This window comes from Vulpes lagopus, chromosome 14, assembly GCF_018345385.1.
Source record: "Vulpes lagopus strain Blue_001 chromosome 14, ASM1834538v1, whole genome shotgun sequence".
NCBI classification, from domain to species: Eukaryota; Metazoa; Chordata; class Mammalia; order Carnivora; family Canidae; genus Vulpes; species Vulpes lagopus.
The window spans coordinates 27817903-27833641 of NC_054837.1; the positions used below are offsets into that span (position 1 = coordinate 27817903).

At 47.6% G+C, this 15739-nt stretch overlaps 1 protein-coding gene across 15 annotated transcripts in view; it reads right to left on the minus strand.

The window, feature by feature from the left end:
- Positions 1-15739, minus strand: part of CUX2 (cut like homeobox 2) — a 322707-nt gene that overhangs the window by 120922 nt on the left and 186046 nt on the right. Inside the window, exons 2-3 of one of the 15 annotated variants that reach the window (XM_041729260.1) lie at positions 13388-13631; positions 12946-13288 (exon numbers count right to left, since the gene is read on the minus strand). The exons of 12 other annotated variants lie outside the window; for them this stretch is intronic. The gene's annotated coding sequence lies outside the window, so the exon portion shown is untranslated. Of the gene's footprint in view, positions 1-2591; positions 2775-12945; positions 13632-15739 lie in introns of those variants that run through there. 2 more of the 15 variants (XM_041729261.1, XM_041729263.1) reach the window with 2 other exon arrangements.

Consider the following 15739-nt stretch of genomic DNA (forward strand, 5'->3'; position numbering starts at 1 on the left):
AGGGGGGAGGGTAGAAGTGGGGAGAGGAATGGGGCAGAGAAGAGGACTGTCTTCAGGAGTTGGAAGGACATGGGAAGAGGGGATCCCAAAGGGCACAATCAAGGCTGGAGTTTGCTGCTCCCTCTTGGGCAAGACCACCTATGTGCTGAGGGTCTCATCCTGTTAATGTTAAGTCAAACTTGCATCTGAATGTACATTCATTCCAATGTGCTAACCAGTTCTCAGCAGAACTCAAGGGAGGCAGGGGCCTGGCAGGTGGTATTAAGGAATCAAGGGGTAGGAAGGGCATGGCAAATGAGACAAGTGTCTCTGTGAAAGCGGCCAGTGATACTCAGCTCTGGCTAGTGCCACATGGGATTGTGGGCCCAGTAGGGTGGGAGAGTCTGAATCTGCAGAAGAGCCCGAATCTAGATTTTTAATTTGAAAATCTCCCGATTTTTAATTTTTGGCAACAAATTCAGAAAAAATCTTAACAATGCAGTTGGTGCCAAACAAAACAGATTTACTGGGGGATTTGGACCTTGGCCTGCCAGTTTGCAAACTCTGGTCTAGCCTGTTAATTACATGGGATGGAGAGAATAATAACAATGATGACTTATGTTCACAGTGTGCTTAGGATGTCCCTGGCCCTGTGCTAAAAAAACAAAACAAAACAGGGAGATAGGCTCTGTTATTTCCCTTTTAAAGAGGAGTACATGGAGGCACAGAAAGGTTAAGTCATTTACCCAAGGTTGCTCAACTGAGGTGTCAGGGCTGGACTCAGGCCAGGAGTCTGGCTCTGGAGCCTTGCTTTATTTTTTTATTTTTTTAAAGATTTTATTTATTTATTCATGAGAGACACACACACACACACACACAGAGAGAGAGAGAGAGAGAGAGAGAGAGAGAGAGAGAAGCAGAGACACAGGCAGAGGGAGAAACAGGCTCCATGCAGGGAGCCTGACGTGGGACTTGATCCCGGGACTCCAGGATCATGCCCTGGGCTGAAGGCAGGCGCTAAACCGCTGAGCCACCCAGGGATCCCTTAGAGCCTTGCTTTAACTAAAAGGTGATTGCAAGCTACGTGGCCATTGGTGTGACATGTCCACACTGTCCTGTAAGATCAGAGACCCCCGGAGATGAAGGGGTCCTTAACACTGTCCAGATTCATCACCCACACTTTTTATCAGCCCAAAGAAGTTGGGGAGGAGCCCAAGGGTGAGAGCAGCATGTGGAATGTGGGTTTATTTCACTGTCTACTCCATCTTGGCTGCTCAGGGCCCAGATGACCCTAGCAGGTGGTCAGGAAGATCAATGCAGCTTTTCAGATGGGTGTCTCCAGTTTGTGCATGCTGCCCACAAACCAGCTTCCCTCCCATCCTACCATTCTATGGAGGTAGGGGGCGGAGGCTAAGCCACAGGGTGGGGCTGACCACTAACTCTGTCCTCTAGCCAACATGAGGTCCCCAGGCTGGCTCACCACCCCCACACCTCCAGTTCCTTCCTCCCAGGATCCCAAACAAGGAGTGGGTTCACAGCAAAACGCTCATTACTATTTCCATCCTGCTTTTTTTTTTTTCTAGCAGATGTGCGGCCATTACAATAGCAGGAAGAAAATAGAAAGAAATTTCAGAATTTGTTCTCCAAAGATATTCAAATTAGTTAATCAAGGGGCTTATTATTGCTTCTCTTCTCCCCCCACCCAGCTATCCATGAGGATAATTGATCAGCTGCTAATAACTGATTATACTTCACAAGTGTTTTCTTATACCCATTACCAGCGTGTTTAAAGACATTTTGTAAAGTTCTAATTATCCCAAATTGTTCCACTGTAGAAAACACCTTTGGAACAGTTTGTCGTTGGCCATGCCAGGGATGCCGTGCTGGGTCAAAGCGTATTTGGAGGTAATGATGTGCAGCCTGGAGAATCCCATACCCTTCCTCCTCTCCTGGACTTCTGCATCCCTCCTCCCTTCCTCCAATCCATTCTCACAGGGTGCTAGGATGCTGGCCCCCAACCATCATCCCTTAAAGACAGGCCAGCTCCAAACTCCTTCCCACATACATTCATTCACTCACTTACTCACTGTTTCATTCACTCACTCTTTGTCTTCACTCATTCATTTTTTTCATTTAACACAGTAGTTCTCAAACTTTTGTTGTCTCAGGACCTGCACCAGTGCTGGAAGGTCACGAGATTGCCCCAAAGAAGGGGGTGATGCTGGTCCTGGAATGTGAATTCTTCACATTCCCCAGGTGAAGAGGGGAAGCACATGTTGTTCCTTACAGGCAGAAGGAGCAGCAAATCCAAGAGCCCAGAGGTGAGGCAAGGCACAGCAGATTTCAGCAAGTGAGAAGAGAGAGATGGCAGTGAGCGTGCCTGAGCATCATAACAACACAGTAATAAAAAGGACAATAAATAACAGAAGGTGGCTACATATGTCCACTGTGGACTGGATACCTTCTTAGCTTCCATGTATTATGTCATGTTGCCCCCCCGCAACAGCCCCACTAGTTAAGCACCACCCTTACCCCTACTGTATGGCTGGGGAAACTAGCTCAGACAAAGCAGCAGTTGCCCAGCACTTGCCCAAAACTGGAAATGTTCAAACCTGCACAGGCTGGCTTCAGAGACTGCAGGCCGGGCTTCTCTGCTGTTTGTTCTTGAGGGTGCTACGGGGCAGGAGAAACAAGGCCCTTGGTTCCTAGAAGCAGGGTTCCTCGTAAATCTGTGACACCAGACTCTCCCTGACAGCACTGCAGGGGCAGGAAGTGAAGGCAGTGAGCAGTCAGCAAGAGAAGTTGGTAGGACTGAGTGTAAGGAGCGTCTAAGTAGTAGCATGGGGAGAAACCCTGGAGGGTGTAGGGTCCAACCACAGGATTCATGCACATGCCAGACTAAACGCCAGGCACCAGGCTGTGGGGGACGGGGGCAGAGCACATGCAAGGCTGAAGGCTCTTAAGCAGATCGAGAGTTAAATCAGGCTCACGAGGACATGCACATGGAGACACACACAGCCTGCCTGCCTCTCTTTTGCCTTGATTCCTCCAGGCTATGGGGCTGAGATCTACCACCGTCAGAGGTGCATCTTTGCAAAGATACAAATGGTCAGATGATTGGCTTACAGTGCCAGGCAATTCTAGGGATGCTAAAAAAAAATATTGAACTAATCTAGTGGCCAAAAAACATCAGAGGTAGAAGGCATCAGATATCAAAGGAATATAAGTGTTAAGTGGACCTTGGTTTGAGCAGCTGGGGCACAGTGGGGGTAGTAGAGGAGCATCTACCATGAATGTGGGGAGAGGCCCTCCCTTTGGAAGGTCAGTGATAGGAGTGTGAGTGTGTAAATGAGCAGGCAGCTGATAGGACGCATAGCAGACCCTAACTTGCTTACGTTGGACAAAGTGGGAATGTGTCCCCATTCTCTGCAAGTCCTGAGTGGTAACTGCTGAATTAAAAAGAACAGATAAAATAAGACTGCAAAGGAAAGGCCACAGAGTGGGAAAAGGTATGTGCATTTTACCTAATAAAGGACTGAGTCCAGAATCAGAACTTCCTAAAACTTCATTAAGAGAGAGATGACATAATAGAAAAATGGGCAAGACACTTGAATTAGCACCTCCCAAAAGAGGAGATTCTAACAGCTATGAGCACATGAGAAGATGCTCAGTCTCATTAGTCATCAGGGAAATGCAAATTTATTTATTTATTTATTTATTTATTTTTTTAAATCCTTGGCTTTTCCGACGCGTTTGTTCCTCATGCCTGAGAGCATCTTTAGAGGTGTAATGAAATTTCTACTGGGGATTTCTTTTTTTTTTTTTTTTTTTTTATTTATGATAGTCAGAGAGAGAGAGGCAGAGACACAGGCAGAGGGAAAAGCAGGCTCCATGCACCGGGAGCCCGATGTGGGATTCGATCCCGGGTCTCCAGGATCACGCCCTGGGCCAAAGGCAGGCGCCAAACCGCTGCGCCACCCAGGGATCCCGGAAATGCAAATTTAAACCACAATGAGAGACCTCTACATATACACCAGAATGGCTAAAATGAAAGACAGATAATATTGAATGTCAACGAGAATGTGGGGCCGTGGGAACTCTCATACATGGTGGAGGTATCAACTGTTATCTGGAAAAACAACTTGGCAGGGTCTGCTAAAGCTAAACATGCCACTCTATGGCCCAGCAATTCCACTCCTGGGTACACACCTCAGAAAAATATGTTCACCAAAATAGAGCCTTGCTATTTGAAGTATGGTCATGGACCAGAAGCATGGCTTTAATGAGAACTTGTGACAAATGCAAAGACTCAGGACCCCTCCAGACCTACTACATTGGGGTCTTTATCTCAGATCTAGATCACTAGTTGATTCATGAGTACATTAAAGTTTGAGAAGTGCTGGTCTGGAACATTCATAGAAGCACTATTCATAACAGCCCCAAACTGGAAACAATCCAAATGCCTATTAACAATAGAATGTATAAATAAATGTGAAATATATATTTACCCAGTGGAATACTACAGCCATAAGCATCAATGAACTACAAAGACAGACAACAGTATTGATAAATCCTACAAATGTAAAGCAAAAGAAGCCAGATGCAGAAGATCACACAGTGTATGATTCTATTTATATAAGGTATGAAAATTGGCACAATGAATTTGTGTAGTTAGAAGCCAGGATAGTGGTTATATGGGGGCAATGACAGGAAGGGGTACAAGAGATGCTTTCTGGTGGCTGGGAATGTTCTGTTTCTTGATCTCAGTGCTGGTTCCATGAATGTGTTCAGTTGTGGCAATTTGTCCAGCTATATGCTTATGATTTGTACACTTCTCTGAATGATTGTTCTGGAGGATGGAGGGTCAAGAGGAGAGAGGACCAGCTTTTTTTTTCTGTCCAAAATACTCTGGAATCTGCCCACTCTTGCTATGTCAACTGTCACCAAGCCCTAACCATTGCTTGCCTAGACCTGTATAGTAGCCAGTCAGGGACTTCCCGTTGCCTCTCCCTCCCAACATTCAGTTCCACCACAGCACTCAAGGGTGCTTTCACAAACATGAATCAGATCCCACCACTCCCAGGCTGAAAATTCTGCAGTGATTTCCCACTGCTTCTGGGGCTGATGTCCCAGATTCTGCCCAGGGCCAGTGAGCACATTGTGATTGGGCCCTGCCACCTCTCTGTCCTCATGCCTCCTGCTCTATGATCCAGCCACTCTGACTTTCATTGGCCAAATATCTGATTACCTCAGGGCCTTTGCAACTGCTGTTGCCGGTCCTTGCCTGGACCTCTCTTCCCCTAAATTTTCCTATAGCTGTTCCTTCAGACCATCCTTGACCATCAGAACTAAATGATCTTAGCCCCAGGTAGCTTCCTTCATAGCACTCCTGATATGCCTCTACTTCCTTTGCTCAACATCAATGGCAGGGTCCATGTCTGTCTGATTCAATGTTGTGTCCTGGCCTGTAATGGCACCTAGCACACACAATGCCTGTCTCCTTGGGCAGAAGGCAAAGAGCTGGCCCTCCCTCCCACTGGCTCACCCTCCATACTCCAAAATCCTCTTCCCACCATTTCTCACCTGCTCTTTATTTCTTTTTTTTTTTAAGAGTTTATTTATTTATTCATGAGAGACACAGAGAGAGAAAGAAAGGCAGAGACACACGCAGAGTGAGAAGCAGGCTCCATGCAGGCAGCCAGATGTGGGACTCGATCCTGGGACTCCAGGATCACACCCTGAGCGAAGGCGGTGCTAAATCGCTGAGCCACCTGGGCTGCCCATGCTCTTTATTTCTGATGTTGTGGATGCTTTGTGTTAGTAACCTATTTACTGAGGTAGAACATCCCTTTAGAAAAATGCATGTAGCAGGTGCTCAATAAATACTTGCTGAAGGAACAAGGCAGGAAGTGGGCTCAAGCCCAAAAGACATATTTACAAAGCATTCATAAGCACCTCCTGACATGCAGTTGTCATTGATTTTAATGGCTATGCCACAGTTTGGTTGGTCTACTGTTAAGGTTTTGAAAATATGTCCTTGGGGGACATAAGAAAATGAGACAGAAAGGCCAAGTTTAAAAACAGAGTGACTCAGGGAAAAATATCTAATCAATGGCTTTTAGGTTGTGGGGTGACTGGCAGCTGTGCCTGCCTCAGGCTCTGTGCAACCTGGTGCCCTTAGCTGACTTGAGCTTTGCTGTGGGAAGGTGGGGGGAGCCATATGGCCAAGGGGTGGGGTTTCAGTGAAGGTCCTTGGGGGTCACCTGGGCCTCCAGAGAAGGACTAGAAATGGCTATCAGGGGCCCCAGCCCCACTAAGGGCTCTGGCCTGGGAGTGATTAGCTGTATTACAGGGTAGGACAATACTGTCTATAAATAATTTGTTCTCTTTCTCTGGTTAGCAAGTTTCATTAGAAAGTGTGGCATGGGTAAGATCTTTTAATATGTTCTTTGAGAAATCTTGCCTCAACTTTGAGGGTGAGGAGGATGCAAGAGACTCCGGAAGCTCTTCATTAAAAACATAGAAAGGAATATTTCTTTCTTTCTTTTTTTTTTTTAAAAAAGATTTTATTTATTTATTCATAGAGGCAGAGACACAGGCAGAGGGAGAAGCAGGCATCATACAGAGAGCCTGACGTGGGACTCGATCCAGGGTCTCCAGGATCACGCCCTGGGCTGCAGGCGGCGCTAAACCGCTGTGCCACCGGGGCTGCCCGGAATATTTCTTGAACTCTCCGTTGTACAGTGCAAGGTTTTCCCACAGGTTGTCTTATATACTGACCACTTACTGTGTGCAAAGCCCTGAGGTAAAGGCTTACCATACATGATGCCATTCATGGTTATTAACCCCATTTCAAAGATGCATAAACTGAGGCTTAGAAAGGCTCACTGTAGTGCCAGGAATGGGCAGAATAGGAGGCTGAACCCAGACCTGAGTATGCCCAGAGCCACAATGCCAGTGCCTCTCCTGCCCACCTGCCTCATGGGATGCTGTGCAAATGGGCTGTAATTCCCTCACGGCAGGCCGCTGTCAAGACCACTGGGACTAATTTGAAGGGGCTCCCATGGGTGAGAGGTAGGATGATTTCAGCATTAAGAAGGAAATTGCAATGGATCGAATCTATCAAAAGAGGTTTAAATCTAGGAGTTCGTAATAACACAAAATAAAAACCTTCCCTGGTCACTTCGGGGGATGCTGGAGAACCAAGTCATTGCTTTGAATCTGGTAAATAAAAGGAAAGAATCAAGCTTACATCTTGCCTTTATTGTGCAAACTGCACCCCTGGGTGACTAAAGAGCAGAGAAAGAGAAGTTTCTCTCATTAGATACATTTCAGCTAAATAACAGTAAGGAATAACAGAATTAGACCATCGCTGTCTAGCACCTCCTGAGGAGACCTGAGTTACCCTGTCAAATCCTAACAACGCTCACACATTCCACCAAACACATACTGATAGCCTACTCGGGGCCAGATGCTGTTCCAGGCACTTTCCACATTAGCTCATTTAATCCTCACAACTCTATAAGGTGTTATTATTCTCCCCATTTCACACAAAAGGAAACTAAAGCAAGACAGGTCAATCCACTTGCCTAAGACCACACAGCAAGTAAGTGACAGTACTGGGATGTGAAACCCAGGTAGCCTGGCTCCAGCACCCAAGCATTTACCTACAACCTTTTACCCCACTTTGAACAGATGCAAAGATCAGCGGCATTGTGGTCAGAAGTTTGGGCACCAGGGAAGTATGTGGCCAAAGCCCTCAGACAGGCCTATGGTTGTAGCCAGCAGGAAGGCTTCCAGGAGACAAGGCACCTGCTAGGTGGGTGTGACTCTACCCATTTTGCAGTCTCAGTCAAAGAAGCCTCAGCAAGTGGTGTGACTTACAAAAAGTCTTATCACTCTTGCCACTGTTACCCCCGCCTACAGGATGTATGTTTGCAGCTGAGGCTGGTGGTGAAGAAGCAGGCCAATCCTCAGTCACTTGAAGAGGGGGCTATGGAAGACATTTCCAGCCAGGGCCCAGTGTGGACAGACTTTATGTAGAAGACTTGTTGACTGATGCCTTAGATGAACCACCCAGCCAGTCTCAGACAGAGCCAACTCTGGGCACCACTGACCTGAGCTGTCTGGGGGAAAGAGCCTTTCACTGAGAGGGAACAGCATGTGCAAAGGTGCTGGTCCTGGTATAGGTTTCAGAGAATCCTGCTGGCCGTTGCCTAATATAGATTTCTAGCCATGGGTACCATGGAGCAGGAAGCACAGATAATGTTATCAAAAGTATAACACACATGAATACCTGGGTAGCTGAGGCTCTGTGCCTGGTGTGTTCCTAGCACTTGTGCATATTAATGCATGTATAGCGTCAGTGACCCTCTCAAGTATACGCGAGTACCATCTCCACTTTATAGAGTAGAAGGCAAGGGTGCTCAAGGTCACACAGCTGGCAGAAACTGGAGCTGGGAGACAAATCCAGAGACTTTGGCTCAAGATTCCATTCCCCACTCTTACTCTGCACAGCCATGGGGCTCACTCCGTGGAGCTGCCCTCTGTCTCCGAGTGACCATGTGTGGGTATGGCTAGAATATGCTCAGTTCACTTTGCACAGGCCCTTCCCTCTGTCTGGAATGCTTCCTTCCCCATTCTCTGCCTCACTAATTCATGCTCTGGGTCTCAGCTTAAGTGTCACTGCTTCTGGGAAGCCCTGCCACTGCTCGGGCTTGCTGAAACCTCTTTCAGACAACAGCACCTTGTCCTCCCCTTGTATCTGCATCTAGGTCCCCAACTGGAATGTCCATCCGCTGAAGGCAGGACCTGGATCTTTCACCTTCCCTTTTATCCCCAGCACTCAGCCCAGTGAATGTAGACAGTCCCCTTAAGTGTTACCTGCCTCGGTCCTTTGTGGTGACAACCACAGCTACCCTCAGCAGATATAGCAGGGGAAAGAGAAGAGAGGATGAGAGAGAAGACAGAGAAAGACTGAGAAAAGGAAGGAGAGGAGGGGAAGCTCCCGCCCTGGGGCAGTGGGAGTGAAAAAGAAATTCAGAGGGAGAGAGAAGGGGGCACAAGAGAGATGGGGGTGGGGGGAGACAGAGATTGAGAAAGAAAGGGAGAAAAAGAGATATAGGGAGAGCTCGTGAGGGTGACAGGGGGAGAGAGAAACCACGGCCCAACTGCCCCTTCATGGCAGGCAGCAGCCAGGCGGGCAGTGACTGGTCAAGCCCCCACCCTGTCCCTCATCTGGGCTGAGCGGGTAACGAGGCCTCATTTCAGGCACTGTGAGCACCACGAGCTGGGCCTCTGGAGGGAGATCCAGGCTTCGCTCAGTATTGTGTGTATATGTGGGGTGGGGGTGGGGGGTTCCCTGAGGGGCTCAGGAAGCCCCCTTCCTCCTCAGTACCCTGTCCTGGAGGCCAGGGCTGGTCCTGCCACAGAGGGCTCCAGGCCCAGCATTGTCATAAACAGAGCCTCTGTTCAGCCGAGGCTGGTAACAATACCCACGAATAACCGCCGATGGCACAGACCAGGTTAGTGGTTCACACGCACAATCACACCTACACCTGTCACCTACACCCCTTAATGTCACCATTTTACAGATGAGAAAACTGAGGCCTAGAGAGTTTCTACTGCTTATTTCGGGCCTATATTTTCTCCTAAGTCTAAGAATCCAGGTTTTTCCATCATACTAGTTTCTTTAAGTAGTAAAATTTTACCCCGCTGAAGTAATACATGCATATGATATAAACTGTGAAAGCACAGCCAGGCTTAACATTCAACAGTCTTCTACCTCCAGAGAAGCCCACCATTATTCTGTGTCCTTTCAAATATATTGTATTCATATTCAAGCATAAGGAAGCAACGGCTTCCTCTCTTTGGTTTACTCAGATACAAACATGCTACATGTCATGTCCACAACGTGTGGAACTCATCTTGCCTGCTCCTTTCATCAGTACATAAGTAGCAACTGTCTTCCTTTTTACAGCCACAGAGTACTCTTCCCTGGGGAGTTATCTTATTTTATGCAGCCAGTCCCTCACTCATGGACACTTAGGTTATTTCTGGGCTCTGCCCCTGTTGTACAGAAATAACGTATTGAGATAGTCATCTCGGTGCCCCCGTGAAGGTGTGTCAGAGGGTAAGTTCTTACATAGAGGAGGGCCAGGTCACAGGGCAGGCATATTTGTGAATGTGATCAAGACTGCTAGCTTGCCCTCTGAAGGGACTGCATTGATTGTCCTCCCACCGACCACATGAGGGATTGCCTCTTCCTATAGCTATGCTGAGATGACTAGCCACACTTTTATCATAGGGTCAGGACAGCAGGGATGTGACAGGGAAAATGAAGAAGACATGCACATTGGGAGTGTGTCCAGAAGAGGGTGACAAGGAAGATGTCGAATGTGTCAGGGATTTGCTCTGTGATTGCACAGAAGCTACTTGACACCTCTATCCCTGGCCTGGAATTCTTACTGAGCCAAATGAGCTTGTTACTCACAAATGTCCGTGCTGGGTATTCCTGAATGTCCTAGACTAGTGATCATCGCCACCAAACAGCACGTGCCAAGGCACAGTGTCGGGGCTGACATGGATCACCTAACTTCATCCTCACAGTCACCTTGACGGGGAGGTTGTATTATCAGCCCTGTTTGCATATTGGGAAAGTGAAGCCCAGAAAGGTTCAACTGCTTGCCCAAGGTCACACAGAGCCGAGAATGTGATGAAGCTTTGAACCAAGGTCTACCTGACTTCAGAGTTCAAGCTCTTAACCACTGTGATATCCCTGTCAGAGGCTATCTGGCTCCCAGCCAGGTGACCAATGAGCTATCCCTGTCTCCTGAGAGCCCGTTATTGTTCTTTCCTATTGCTGACCTCTCAACTTTGAGATTTCTTGGCATGGGAACTTCCTGATGACCTCAAACCTATTCCTCTAACTGAACGGACTGGAGCTTGGGCATAGCTCTGTGCCCATGAGGACAAAGTAGAAGCTGTTCCCAGGAGTCCTGGAGGCCAAACACCACACCTGCTCATGGAGGTCACTGAAATTTCTGTATTTCTGGTTGCTTTTTCCCCCAGAAATATGGTCTATCCAGGAGCCCAACTGAGTCCCCACTGGAGGTACGTGCATCATTCATTTATTCATTCATTCATTAGCTATTTATTGACGTTTTCCACCGGGACTGAGAGCCTAGACTCCAGAAGCCAACCTGAACTTGACTTTCAGCCTCACCATTTCTTAGCTGTGCAATCTTGGGCAAGCCACTCAATGCCTGTGAACCTCAGTTTCTGCATCTATCAACAAGTGTAATTATTACCAACTTCCTAAAGGAACTGGACAACTTGAAGAAAGAAGCTGCATCTGCAAGTCCTTGGCACAGGATCTCGGTCAGTTGGTGGTAAACAAAGAGCAGGTGTCATTATGGTTATTACTGAACAAGATTGTCCCCTTTCCTGCAGTTGGGGAGCTTAGAGTTACCTTTACCAGCTCCCCTGAACATTCTCAAAGAGGCATTTGAACATCTGCTTCTGGGAAGGTTCAGGGCCTTTCCCTTGCTCACTTTTGCCATGGAGATCAAGGTCAGCCTTCCAATTCCTGCAGGAATTCCTTGGCTGACCCCACAGCCCAAACTGCCACCTCCTCCTTCTCCATCCTCCACTGTGAACTTTCTAAAATTAGCTGGCACTTGCCAATTCCAAGCAGAGTTCACTCCTGGGAACTGAGAGGCCTTGGCACTGTCACTTGTGCCTTTTTCCCCATCCCATCATGTAACAAATCGTCAGTCTTGGTCACCCCATGGCGGTCTCAGGTTTATAGTTGTTCCACCATCGAGGACGCTGGGACTAATGGCTTTGAGATGAGAGATCAACTGGAGAGCGCCAAGATGATGGATGCTCCTGCCCAACACCAGCCTGCTGGCCGCTGGGCCACATGTAAAAGGGAATGCCTAATTTGTTCACACCCACAATTATCTGGAGCCCGCCTTCAGGTATGATTGAGTGAGGAAGGGGTCCCAAGTACGGTCTCTGTTAGGAGGAATTAATTATTTCAAGTGGTGCCAACCTTTGAGCTCGGTTGCTTGGATAACCTTCCCCTTCTCATTGAAGGGGATGCATCCCCTGCTTAGATCCTGCCCCATGTGGACAGAAACAGAACTAAAAACATCGGCATTCTGGAGGGCTTTGGAGATTGCTTTTTATACCCCACCCTGCCCTGAAACACTTTTTGCATCAAGCCTTCACGCTGTACACTTTTAAACAGATGTAACCCCCCACGAATCTAACTCCCCCCCCCCGAGATTATGCACACCCCATCAGAGATAATCCAATGAGCCAGTGGGCCACTGCACCCCTGCTGAATTACAAGGATTTCTCCTGCCAACCAAATATTTCATCCAGCTGTAGATATCATGAGGAAATGGCAAACAAAGAGAGAGATTTAATAACTGGAAATAAGACTAAGGATACAGATAGTTTAATTTTTTTTTGTATTGCATCTAATTGCAATCAACAGTAGACATCTGACACAGTGACAGCCTCAGCAAAATTGCTGCTGAGAGAACAGAATCTTTGTCTAAAAATAATCAGACATTCTGTGCACCACTGTTTGTTATAACGGTAATCGATGCTGGAGGCTTTGAATTCCATCAATTTATAGATCTGCGCCAGCCTGCCTGGCGATGGGGCGCGGTGCACTGGGGCCCTCGCCGGCGCGGGCAGTGCTGGGGCCGGTGTGTGATTAAGATAAGCCCCGATTCCTTTCATACATTCCTTATCAGGGTCTAATTCTCCAGCAGGTAGAGATGTTCACAACAGTTAAAGATTAGTGCAGCTTCTCAGACGCCAAATTTGAGGGTATTGATCAATAAATCAAATCAGGCCAATCAATGGCCCAATCAGGAGAGTCTAGCCAGTGCATTATTACCGGCGCCTCCAAGCCAAGGCTTTTCATGGGTTTCATCAAAACAGCCTCACCTTGGCTTCCCGCCAGCTGCTGGCTTGCCTAATAGACTCCACAGCCGAGAGGGGCTCCTGCCCAGCGGAAGAGCAATAAATTTCTCATCAAACAGCCGATGGAGAAACAAGATGAACATCTGTTTTGCTGCAATGAAACTCCTGTGTTCTTCAGAATGCGCAAACCGCCTCTGACAGACCACCCCAAAGGCGGCTTCCCTGGCACACGGCGGCCCCATGGAATATTCCGCCGGTTATTTCAATCAGGTAATTTAAGGAGACTTTTGCAGTCTTCTCTCTGCAGCTATCGGAGCTCTGCAAAGGCTGTTCCGGCACAGTCGATAATAAATGCCATCCTGGGACCCTGCAGTATGAAGGCAATTTTATGATGCCCATTATGTGGCAATGTAACTTCATTAAAAGCTGTTTATTCCCCCTAAGCATTTTAAGCACTTTGCCTCACCCATAAAGGAGGAGCCGGGAGGTTACTTTTACAGAAAGGGTTCTAGGCCGTATTTCTTTCCTCAATAACATGGAGGAGCCTCGCCCACTGGCATTCTCACTTCAAGGAGTTGAAGCAGCCCCAGGATCTAGGAAGGCTGGTTGAAGACTCAGTTTTCCCCAGGACTGAGGTATGCAGGGGCTGAGAGGTCCAGGAAAGGAGAGGTGTGAGAGGCCTCAATCCCATCAGACCTTTGTTCTGGGTCCTGCAAGACAGGGATAGAGAAAGTTCTGGAATATGCCAGCCAAAGGCAGCATTTTCCAAACTGGGGGTCCCTTGGACCATTCCTTTCGCTCTTCCATGTTGACACTAATCCAAAGAAATTATTACTTGGCCTGTTGTGACAGCCCAAATTCTCTTTTGCAGAAATAGCTGGCAGCTGAAAGATCATTTTATAGCCCAAGATCTGAATGTCACATGTCAAGGCTTCTTTGGCAGAGGTCTGCAGACTCCAGGGATGAGAGAATCAATTCTCAAGGGACCACAAGATTTGTTTCTCTCCCTTTAAAAAGATCTGTTCCTGTCAAGAGCTGGAGAAGCGATGTAGTGGAAGATTGCATTTTGGCCTCCGTGAAAGCAGAAGAGGGGAAAGGAGGGGGAGTGTATGCTTCTGCAATGGTGAGCAGCCTGCGAGTACCAGAAAGATCGAGGACATGGCGGTTCAATTCTGTGTCTCAGCTTCCCCATCTGCCAAGTGGAGCCAATGATACCCACCTCTGGGGTCTGCTGTGGTGCACAAAGGCCCTGGCTCAGTGAGTGATCATGCGGCTCCCTCAGGATCTCCTTCATTTGGATGAGCTCAATGTCCCAGGGGAGGGAGAACACTGACTCAGAGGGTCATGGCCAGTGGGTGGCAGGCTGTGAGGCTGGAATTTTGTGTGAAGGCAGTGGGGCACATGGGAGGGTCTAGAAGATGGAGCATACATGGTGGAGGGGAATAGCTGGGGAGGCATGTCCAATGCGGTGGGATTTAGAACCAGGATAAAAACCATGGGCCCCCTGAAGATCAACCACATGATATGTGCAGCTACAAGAAACAGAGTAGTAACAATACTAGTAACAGTGGTAACAGTCAAAGGCAATGCTATCAGCCCAAACTCTGTGCCAGCCACTGTTCTCCAGGTGTATAATTATTATCCCCATTTTGCAGATTAGCAAACTGAGGGATCAAAGAGATAAACTTAGTTTTCCCAGGTCACAAGGCTAGTAAGCATAATTAATCAACACTTACTGAGTGCCAGAAACCGCTGCCTGACCTGTACACCTTATATGCCTTCTCTTGATTTACCTTTGTAACACCCCTCCCGGGGAGGGGGTGGTTATTGCTATTACCACCATTTTACAGGTGAGGAAACTGAGGCTTAGAAAGAGAAAGTGATTTAAGCAGGTCAGTAGGGGTGGAGTTAGGACAGGAACACATTCTACAGCCCTTGAAGTCTTTGGGGGCTGTTTCCTGGCCTCCTGGGGGCCTTGACAGACAGGAAGGGGAAGAGAGGAGTTCAGGAGTTCACTGGCCTGTGTGAGACTCTCAGGTTCCACTATTACGAGGCATCTGGAGAAGCATCCTCAAGGGCTTTGCCTGGCCTCCCTCTTAGTCTTCCCTGGCTTTGTGCTGAACACCGACCCCCTTGTGTCTGTGCCTGACTCAGAGCCTGGGCTCTTCCTTGAGCCTGGTAAATGCCCACCATTTTCCAGTGAGCTCCAAGATGCCACTTCTTCAGGAATGTTCCCCTGGGGCTCCACAGCCCCTGCATTTTCTAATCAGAACCCTCAGCACAGGCATAAATAATTCAACGTTGTTACAAGCGACCATATCATAAATATCTGTCTCTTCCACTGAACCCGATGTTGTTCACCTCTGTATACTCAGCCACACAGTAGGTGCTTAAGAAATATTTGTTAAATGATCAAAGTGGGGACCCCTGCCCTTTCAGTGTCTCCCAAGGCAATGGGTTCATATGTGGCAGAAGTATAGGGTGCCTATGAAAAGAATCCAGGAACATGTTGAGTCTCCAGTGGCCCTCCCCCTTCCCAGATGTGTACTCTTCAAATTCAGACCCAGTACTAAGCCATGTTCCCTGTGGGGAGAGGGGTAGCTAAATCTGTAGTTTTGTAGAAAAGAGAAAGAAAGAAAGAAAGAAAGAAAGAAAGAAAGAAAGAAAGAAAGAAAGAAAGAAAGAAAGAAAGAAAGAAAGAAAGAAAGAAAGAAAGAAAGAAAGACAAAGAAAGAAAGAAAGAAAGAAAGAAAGAAAGAAAGAAAGAAAGAAAGATGAAGAAGAAAGAAAAAGAAAAAGGTTAAGGAGAGGCGACAGG